The sequence below is a fragment of the Carya illinoinensis genome, chromosome 11 (genome assembly GCF_018687715.1).
Source record: "Carya illinoinensis cultivar Pawnee chromosome 11, C.illinoinensisPawnee_v1, whole genome shotgun sequence".
Lineage (NCBI taxonomy): Eukaryota > Viridiplantae > Streptophyta > Magnoliopsida > Fagales > Juglandaceae > Carya > Carya illinoinensis.
The window spans coordinates 34,608,470-34,617,881 of NC_056762.1; positions in this window are offsets into that span (position 1 = coordinate 34,608,470).

The following is a 9,412-nucleotide window of genomic DNA, read 5'->3' on the forward strand; positions in this document are numbered from 1 at the left end:
TAATCGTATGGCGTAACCTTTGAGCTTGAGAGGATATTCTTGAATTGCCAAGCAAAAATATAACTAAAGAACTTTGAGCTAAGCAATGATTGCCCAGACAAATAAAAGCTCTATTATGAGTCAAAAATAAACTATTGACATTGACATTTTTGGCTATAACTGGTTAGAAACAAAATAAATTTTACTCAAAGGGTATACATATAATTGTTTGATCATACTCAGTACTGAAATAGTGGAAACAGGATATATTCATAAATAACAGTGGGAGAGAAGACTAATGTGCAAAAAGTGGAGACTGGAGAGTAATAGTGAGATTACTCTATCATAGTCTTTAAAGGAAGAGACAATGCTTTAACTTTTCGATGGGATGGATTACACCCTATTTTTAATTTTGAAAATGAGTTTTTCATGCTTCTACACTTGACTTCACTTGGGTCATTTTGATCCTCCCGTTTTTAATCCGCTACACACACTAACGAAATCTCCGCCCACACGTGACTTGTAAGTCGCATCAATTGGTCCCACTAGGCACGAGGACGGACGATATTGATCAGTTTCAGCCAAACCAAGTACTAGCTAGAAGCAGTTGAATTTATGGCTGGAGACCCAAAAACATACAAAAAGAAAAGAGCTGTCTTGTATTGATTAGGACCATATATGCGGTAGTAAGATTCCTTTCGGTTCAGTAGAGTTTCATGATTCAGACATTTTAATTATATATGATAAGGATGTGTTCAACCACTTCAAACATAACTGTTCACATGCAAGATATAAAAAAATGTCAGTGTGATATGTCTGTAAACACTTCGATACTTAAGTTAGTAGAAAATCTCTCCCAAGTAATCAAGAGTTCGTATCAAGATTGTCTTTAAAATTACCTGCTATATATATAAAGGTTTTAAGTTGAATTAGATCAACACTATAGTTAGATTATGCTCTTGTGATGTTTATCAATGTGGAATATCCTTGAATAACCAAACTAACCACATACATGCTTGAAATTCTTATCTCTCAATGCAAGGCAGAGCATAGATTCCTGGAACTTCTAGTTTGGGCCATATGACAAAAAGTCTTCTCATTGGGCTGAAACCACTAAATGGATCCTCCTACTCTCCCGCTAATTCTCTTCGCTCCAAGGCGTGAGGAATTTTCTTCTACTGTGAAACATCATTGGTTTTTCCCTAAGCAAGGTCTTTTTTTATTTATTTTATTTTTTACTTTTTTAATGTGAACTCTGCCATTGTTGTGGATTAAATGGGCTGTTACATTTCAGACCCTTTTAACCACCCCTGAGCCCATTTTCAAAACCGTCGGTAACCCTGCTGTCCCATCACACCTCTCATCTTGCTACTTCTAGTTTTTGACAAATAGGGATACTCATGACTTACCGTTGACGTGGAGACGGTTACAGGATTATGTGAAACGGTTACCATTTTGCTTATTTATCAAGTCATGATTGTGACGTCCCCAACTCCCACATACGGACACATGGAATAAAGGCGTCCGGTATGATGATAACAGGGGTTACACATCTTATCGCCACATGTTAAGTGTATATATATGCAACACGTGTACAACAAAACAACGTAGCAAATAATTAAAGTCGGTCAACTAAATACCAGAATTTGTTTAAATACAAGCTCGCTAAAAAAATAAGCATACTAAAACTATTACTATTAACCAGCATAAATACAACACAAATTAAAACAATAAACAAAAGCAGGAAATAAATCACAATCCACGAGTAATCCCTGATCACTCCTTCGGCGAAGTCGCCTCCTCAGGCTCAGCCTCCTCATTCTCTGCATCAAAATCTCTGGTACCAAAAAGGGTACCACAGGTAAGTACTCATCCAAATACTCACAAGATAAAAATACATTAAAACTCAACAATATGTATAAAAAAAATGTCATATGCATGAGATCCAAAAATGATATTTTTCCAAAAATAAATATTTTTCCAACACACGCCAAAAATCCCATTTTTGGCCCAAACATTTCCATTACAAACATTTTCTCATTATTATTCTAGATAATGACCCGCAATATTACCATTAAAAAATTTCCTCGCTATTATTTCAAATAATGGCTCAAACAAGAAATCTACTATTTTCCTAGAAAATGATCTACAAAAATTCACTTATAAAAATCTTTTCATTTTTCCAGAAATTGACCCACAAATATCCTTTAATCAAAATCGTCATTTTCTCAGAAAATGACTCATATCTAATATCAAAACCAGTTTCCAATTTATTGTATGCACCATGATCTCCCCTAGGGATCATCCACACATTCTGGCTCGTATGCCACACCGTAGGTAACGATATGCATGTGACATCTACACGAGTGATACCTAGCTCCGCGCCTAGCGCATACGATAACCAGGCATCCTCTAGTCCCCGTTAGCTGAGGGACCATGGAATCGGCATGACAGCGTTATCGTATCGTATGATCCTGACAACTCAGGTGATGTCACTCAGTATTTTTCACTTCCGAATGACTAAAGGAGCTCCACCGAGATAATACCCCATCTCAGCTTGGGGTCGTGATATACACGCACCAAAAAATTCATTTATGCATGAAAACCCAATTTTCAATATTCAACACATATATATGCATGCACCATGCAATGCAAATGACATGACACAAAGATAACCAACAAACCAACTTCATCTAAATATAAATAACTTAACCCTCAAATCCATCTGACCCCCGATTCCTCGTATTCAGTCCAGTATAACCAATCAGTCATAATTTTTTGTAAAAGTAATAATATATTTAAATTTAAAAGGAAGTTTAAAAATTACTTACAGCGTTATATAATATTTTTTGAATGATCAATGGGCTGCAAAAGGTGTCAAAAAAGCAACGTAACAGTGCAAAATACACTGTGACCGTGGGTTGAAAAATACCCACTTTTGAATGGGGACGAACCCAGACTTGGGATTGATAGAGAATAGCTTAGAGATGTTTATGAAATTAGTGGAAGTGAGGGTTAGCCATGGGTGGCGGCGAAAACGATGGTGGAAGTGAAAAAAAAATGCCAAAACGGAGTTAAACTCGTGAGGGTTGCTTCAGAGATGGATCAGAGCTGGAAATGGGTGGGTTAAGTCGGCAAGAGGTCAGTGATGAAGTGATAAAAAAGTAGTGGTCGAAGGTGGAGCGACGGCTGTGGAACGGCTTAAAAGCTGTGCGGCTTTGAGGAGTTCGCGGAGGCTAACAGTGGCACTAGGTGGTTTGAAAATGGAAGAAAGTGTTCACTAGCTAGAGGGGAGTAGAACGGTAGTGGTGGTGACTGCGACGGCAGTGCTAGGGGCTGATAAAGAAAATGGGCGGAGAGAGAGGAAGGGGACGTCACTCGCAGGAGGGAGAAAGAGCAGGGAAGAAAAAAGAAAAAAAGAAAAAGGAAGAAGAAAAAAGGAAAACAAAAAGAGGAGGAAAAAGAAAAGGGGAAAAAGAAAAATGAATGGAAAGAAAGTGACGTCCAGTCTTTTCAACTAGGGGTTACAAATTGATCCAACGAAAATTAATTTTTAAACGACGAATTAAATGAAATAATTTAGACACAGTGACTTTATAAAATAAAATATTAGAATTTAACAATAAACTATTTTAAAATAAAGAGCACAATAAAATAAATAAAATCTAAATAAAAACACTACAATTCAATATTAATAAAATAAAATAGTTAAAGCCCAACAATAAAATAATTTAAGTCAGAGAGTAATTTAAATGCGAAATAATTATTAATATCAAGAAAATACATTATTTAAATCTCACAACTTTAAAATCATAAAATAATACAACGAAAAATACATTTAATTTAAAATGAAAGAATCACTTATTATAATAATTTAGATAATCATTTAGTAAAAATATACGTAAATATGGGCACTACAATGATGCCTAAGGCAGCTAACCCTTTGTATTCGATTTTCAAATATATTGCCTTTGACCCTTTCACTTTCCCCTCTTTTTGTACGATTTCTTTTTGCCTATGCCTTCCTGCTCGTGCTTTCTCTCTGATTCTTTCTTTCTCGCACGTTCCTCCTTCTCCAATCATTGACTACTCTTCACCACCTCTTCCCATGGCTGAACACGACGACATTTCTACACATCTTACTGACGTACAATCATCCTACATCTTGGATATCCCAACTTACTTACAAGTGATTTGGGTGGCATTTAGCTCTTAGCCAGAGGGATTTGGCAACGATTGGGAAAGAATATTGCATTCCCAACACGAAACTACTAGAAGTTCCCTCACAAGGGCGTTGTGACGATGAGGGTTTTTCAAGTAAGGTCTCCTTGATTATGGCTCTGTTGGCCCATGGGTTAAGGCTTCCTTTTTGTTGCCCTCTATGGGACATTCTGGACCTCCTTCGCTTGGCCCCTGCTCAACTCCACCCCTCCACCCCTTCACATTAAGGGCCTTCTCTGTGCCTAAATAGTGTTTTTATGGCCTTGGAGCCTTTAGGGAATTTTGCCCAAATCTAACCGCTCGAAAAGTTATATCCTTCTACAACTTGAGGCCGACTGCCAGGGTAATGTCCTAAGCTTCCATAAGAAAGATTAAGGACAGATGCTAGCCCTGTACGAATCCCAATATTCCAATACGAAGAATTGGACAAGTAATTACTTTTTCATTACTGGCAAAGGCTAGGACTTTACTGCCTCTAAAACCCCCCAACGAGATTTTCCAATTAGGGCTAATTAGGGTGTAATTCATGATGAAAAAGGTTTGTGGGTGAGCATGGAACCCCTATCTAATTGGGAACTTACCCGGATTGAAACTGCTCATGCCTGGGCTGAGCCTCACCTTGACAATCTTTGGACTAACTTCTTGTTGATACCCACCCACATTGATCGCTTCCTACTATCCCCTAATTGCTCCCACCTTCAAGGGCGTTTGTTCATGATTCTGGCTATAGTTTCACCCTCTCCGCCAAAAAAATCTCCAAAAAAGGACAAGGATGACCAAGCTATGCAACAAAAGAAAGAAAAGAAAGGACAAACCGAGAAAAAAGAAGAGAAAGAAAGGAAAGAGAAGAAAGAAAAGAAAAAGGAAAAGGTGAAAGAAAAGAAGAAGAAGGAAAAAGAAGAGAAAGAAAGGAAGAGGGCTCGCTTCGAAGACGCCCCTTCCCCTATTCCAAAACAAAGAAAAATTATGACGTCCCCAGTGGGCAACCATTCCCAAACATCCACCATGCCATTCATTACTCCACCCTCCATCCCTAGCACCTTTCCCATACGGTCACACTCCCCATGCCTGGGAGATTTTGAGGGTCTGACTAGTTTAACCCTTTTTGACCTAGCCGCCACCTTCAAACTCAAGACTCCCCAACAGGTGCACACATTGGCATCCAGTCCCACCTTTGAGTTCCCCATATTTGAGGATTTAGTGGGGAAGGGCGAGTTAGATGCTGAAGCTGCCACCGCCCTTAACCTAGATCCCAACATGGGCGAGGGAGTCTGCTCCCCCCCCTCTCCCGGTGACGGGAAATCTTGTACTTCCCACAACTTGGAGTGTGCCTGGTAAACCAGCAAGTATCTCCCTAAGTGGAGGGGTGAACATTGTTCTCACAAGCACAAAAAACCTGGGCTACGGGAGTGAAAGCCTTGGCAGCTTGAGTAGCAACATGTTGCCTCACCACAAGGAAGTGCACGAAGAAGCGGAGGCTAGCAACCCCCTCCTCGAGACCCCGCCACCTACCATTTTAAGGGGCACTACCCCTTCGCTAAATGTTAGCGGTGAGTGCCTCTGCATTCCTTCCCCCTTCACCCCATCTTTTGGTGGAGATACTGAGTCCCTTCTTCTCGAGGGCTTAAGTGGTCTAATGGGCAAAGACATCCGTTTAATTGATGCTGACCTGGAGTACACCAGGGCCACCCACCCGTCTTTGGGTCTCGGGTGTTCCCTAGAAGGAGGGGCATACTCAACACCAAAACCTAACGAGAGTTCTCTACCAGGGGGTGTCCATGGTCTTGAGGAGATTTACGGTAGTGCTTCCTCCTCTTCCACCAATGCCCAAGCTGAGGCCACTGCTGAGATGGCCAGCCAGTTAAAGGACTGAATTTCTGAGGTACTGTTACAATAGGACTTGTTCTTCTTCCTTGTTTGTTCATTTGTAATTTTGACCTGAGTATTTTGTCTTTTTCATAGGGAACCAATGACTTGGCGACATGGATTATGGCAAACCGGGCTCGCTTGGAGGAGGAAGTCCGAGAAAGGCGGAGGCTGTGCTATATTGCCAAGGTCGCCTTTGGAGAAATGGAGAGTGGAGAAAGCAGAGATGGAGGTGCTCTCCGAGAAGAAAAGGGAGTTGGAAATACTACTAGAACAGTCAAAGGGCTATTTTCACTCCCTGCACGGTGACCTGAAGATTCTTGAACACGAAGTCCTCGGGCTTAGTAACGAAGTACACCGTGCCCAAGAGCCGAAGGTCAGAGATGAATTCACCTTAAGGCTTTTAAAATACTAAAAGGACTCTGCTAGGGCCTAGCTCTCTGCACCCAGAAGGACTTTGAGTCTGAATTGGCCCGCCTAAGTGTTGACCTCCTTGCCAATACCATGGAGTTAGACTCATGCTGGTCCAGGAGTTGGCAATAGTTGTGGAGAAGAGCCGCCTTACCTCTCTTGACCTTTCCGAGGAGCAGGGGGCCTTAGCAGAACTTAGGCAACATCATCAACAATACAAGGAGAATCGTAAGGACTCTGGCGAGGAGCTGAAGAAACTTCATTTGGCCTTCCTTGCAAAGGGCCAACAGTTGACTAAGAAGAAGAATGAACTAACTGTTGCCTGAGCGGAAGTTGCACGCCTGCTTGCCAAACTAACCTTTATCCCTCAACCAGAGATCATGCGTTCACCTACGGTTAGGGTGTTGGCATCTTGAGGCTCAAGTCTCATCTCCTTACTAACCCTTCTATTAACCTCGTAGCTTTGGATCGGGGTTTATTTCATCCTAAAGCAATTACCCACTGCCGCGTTGACACCTTCTTGTGAGATGAGATGCCAGACACCTTCAAGGGCTTCCCTCCTTTGCCACCGCCCGCTGGAAATGATGCCTCATAATTCCCTATGTATTTTTGCCTTTCCTATTGTACCTTTTGTAATCCGTCTTACAAACTCTTATAATAATAACTTTTGGTTTACTTTTAACTTTGTGATGACGATTTTGGCATAACCCTTTTAGACACCTTCTGTTTTGGCCACCTTTTCATTTTAGTCATAATTACCTTTCCTTCCTGTTTTACTTGCGCTATTAATGTTTTTGGCCTGAAAGGAGCTTTGGCTTGTTATAGGCGTTTAAAGGTGGTGTGGTCTGGTGACCTCCGCACCATTTTTTCATGATAGCACAAGCTACTAAGACTTGTCATAGGTGTTTAAGGGTAGCATGGTCTCCTGACCTCTACACCCTTTTTTCATGGCACCATAAGTTACTAGGACTTATCATAGGTGTTTAGGGATGGTGTGGTCTCATGACCTCTACATGGCGTGGTCTCAAGGAAACTCTATGCATGGTGGGTGCTCGCCCATGTGCATGGTGGGATAGTGCATCAGAGCGAGAGGCTCTTACTGAGCAAGTTTAGGCCGAGAATGTTCTTGCCCGCCAATATGTGTGTGGGATGGTTGCCTGCGTACATGCTGAGTGAGAGGTGACTAGAGAAACTCATAGTGGCCGAGAAACACCCTGTGGCCAAGCAACCTCAAGCAGTTGAGGAAGTCAGTCTAGGCAACTTGGGCGAGTAGATAACGGTGGCTGAGAAGTGGCTAAGGGACTTCATAGCCAGCCAGCTCATTGAGGGACTGAGGCCGAGCAACCATAGGGAGGTTGGGCGACGGTGGTGGCCGAGGGGGCTTCTTCCTATAGAGGGTCGTCGAGCCCATGCCCACCTATATGCATAATAGGCAGGACACTTTCGATGCATGGCAGCAGGTCATTGCCTGCCCTAGCTAGGTACCACTTAGGCAGGGCCAGAGAATGCCGTCAACCCTAGAGTTGGCCAGCGCCATATCCGCTTGGCACCCGATTGACAGCCGTAAGCCTCATGGATGCACACCATGTGCATGGCCACGGCAAGCACAGCTTGTGGGTGAGGGACAACTCCTACAGTGGAAGGAAATGCTAGCGATCAACTTGGAGGCCACCAATATCTTCCTTGGTCTCGCAGTGTGTTGCCGCATGCCACATGGGTGCACGGTGACATGCACCCAATATCCAAATTGTGCCCGCAACCCTGGGCATAAACCCTCGCGGGTACAAAGAGTTCCTACAGTCCACATGGTGGCCGCTATCACGTCCATTGGGCCCAAGACTGGCGAGGAGCAACTCAGGTGCACGATGATATGCACCTACTAGCAGCTTTGTGCATGACTTCCTTGGTTGCTAATCGACACAACGGGGACAAAAGACTCTATCGATGCCTCTGTCGGGCCCACGGTCAGTTGCTGAGGAATGCCTAATCGTGCACCCTTCTTACCGTGTATGGCATTGTGCTTGCCATGCACGTTCGTGTCCCCACGGTGCAGTATGCACATAGGTGCACAGTGCATGCTTGGTCTATGCCCACGTTCATACTCCAAGTGCACAATGCATGTTTGGGTACACATTCGGGTACTGGGTTCTCAGCTCTTGGTCTTCTCAGCCGTAGTACTAATAAAAATGAGGAATGGGAGGTTAACAATACTTATCTAAGAGAAAATTAATCTGCTTATCAGGAGATTATTTTGCACGCCAGAAAATCATCATTCTCCCACTTTCGATGATGAAAATAAGTCGATCTCATAGACAATACCAAATATTAATGTCAAAAATTACACAATAGGCCGAAAATAAGAGAAATAATCATTTTCAACTCATAGTGACAATTCAGGTCTAGATCGTTGTGGTTTGGAACATCTAGCAGTAGCTAGAGTGGCTATACAGTATCAATACGTATATTTATTAGAGTGAATAAAAAATAAATATAAAAAATATAAAAAGAGACGAGACATACAAATTTACATAGTTGGATACTAAACTTATATCCATAGATCATTTGGATGGTAAAACTAGTATAATATCATTATATATAGTCTTTTATGATATATCTTTTGTAATGGAGGTCGAAGATTTTTTTTTTTTTTTTAAGAATATATCATTTTTTCATCAGAGCTCTTATTGCGAGGTTTAAGAAGTTAAGAGTCACATGGAAGAAGTCCCCTTCTTCTCTGGTCTGATCGCTTCTTATTCGGAGTTTGGAAGTGTTAAGGAATGACAGAGTTACGTCACTTGCGCACCTGACTAACTTCCATTTAGCTTTTGGTCTTGTCCACGTGGCTTTGGCTCCTTTTTCCTAGTGTCTGCCTTAACTCTCTCTTATTCAACTCTCGGATGATGATTAGGACTTAGAGAATCTTGGCCTAGTGCCA